Genomic DNA, 1,195 nt, shown 5'->3' with positions numbered 1-1,195 from the left:
AAACATGTTCAGGGAATGAACTTTCAATTAGTTAGAATCACAAACACTTACAAATATTTTTTTATTTTTTTGGCCCAATTATACTACCTACCATGGACAAAACATTACACATTATAAAATTTTCATATGGACAAAACCTTTTTTTTTTTAATCTAGGATAATGAGAGTTATCCTGAGCACACTTAGTATCAAATCTAACTGGCTGCTACTATAAACTTAGACTACGTGCAACAACCTACAAACCGCACAATAACAAGAAACATTACACATTAATAACAATAATATTTTAAGACAGTGTCACAATACCCCACCTTGAACCAATGCACAGCGCATCACGTATTTTTAATATGGACAAAACACTACACATTAATAACAATAATATTTTAAGACATTGTGACAACACCCCACCTTGAGCGAATGCACAGCTCCACAGGCCAGTTCGATCCATACTTAGCACTCAGCTGGAAGAAAAGGATTGCCGCGTGGCAACTTCCCGTGGACAGCAAACAAAGTGCGGGTTTTTAGAAACCTGCGGACAGTTCTGGGGGCAATTTCTTGTGTTTTATGGATAGAAATTTATTGCGTGGAAGTGAAAGGCCTCCATTCGCTTGGCGAGTCCATTGAAATTGCGTCAAGGAAACAGTTGGATTTCAAGAATGAAATAGCGATTTGAACCGGTGTGAATCGAACACGCAACCTAATGTTGAGTTAAGACAACAACGCGCCCACAGATTCCACCGTCAGAGCAGTAGCATTTGCATATTTTTTTAAACAGCGAATTGCAAAAACTGATCAACCAACTAAGTGACGTCTCTTCACGGAATGTAATAAACCTCAGATAAGACCAAAACAGATCAACAAACTGGACATTATTCTGACAAAACTGATTTACAAAGAAATGGTTTTGCGGTGAGCGTGGATCGAACACGCGACCTTCAGATCTTCAGTCTGACGCTCTCCCAACTGAGCTATCCCCGCTACTTGAAATATCTATGCTGGTTTATTTGAAGAGTGGTTTTGTCAGCCTAGGTTCGTTGGAGATTGTTTACGTAATGAGGCGGCCAGGTGTTCATTGTTATGCCAAGGCTGGTGGCTGGTACTGGCCATCAAGTAGTTTAAGAAAGTTCCAAAGATCAATGCCTTTGAATGGAAAGCCAACAGGAATGAGTCATTGCACGAATACAGGCTAAATATC

At 39.7% G+C, this 1,195-nt stretch overlaps 1 non-coding gene across 1 annotated transcript; it reads right to left on the bottom strand.

Moving 5' to 3' along the window:
• Nucleotides 1–905: 905 nt before the first annotated feature.
• Nucleotides 906–978, bottom strand: TRNAF-GAA (transfer RNA phenylalanine (anticodon GAA)). Its single transcript has one exon. It is a non-coding gene; the product is annotated as a tRNA-Phe (tRNA).
• Between the last annotated feature and the right edge of the window lie 217 nt (nucleotides 979–1,195).

Source organism: Pinus tabuliformis, chromosome 6 (assembly GCF_031772625.1).
Source record: "Pinus tabuliformis cultivar Carrire ecotype Pingquan chromosome 6, CPIR1, whole genome shotgun sequence".
NCBI classification, from domain to species: domain Eukaryota; kingdom Viridiplantae; phylum Streptophyta; class Pinopsida; order Pinales; family Pinaceae; genus Pinus; species Pinus tabuliformis.
This window is presented reverse-complemented; position numbering and strand designations above follow the sequence as displayed.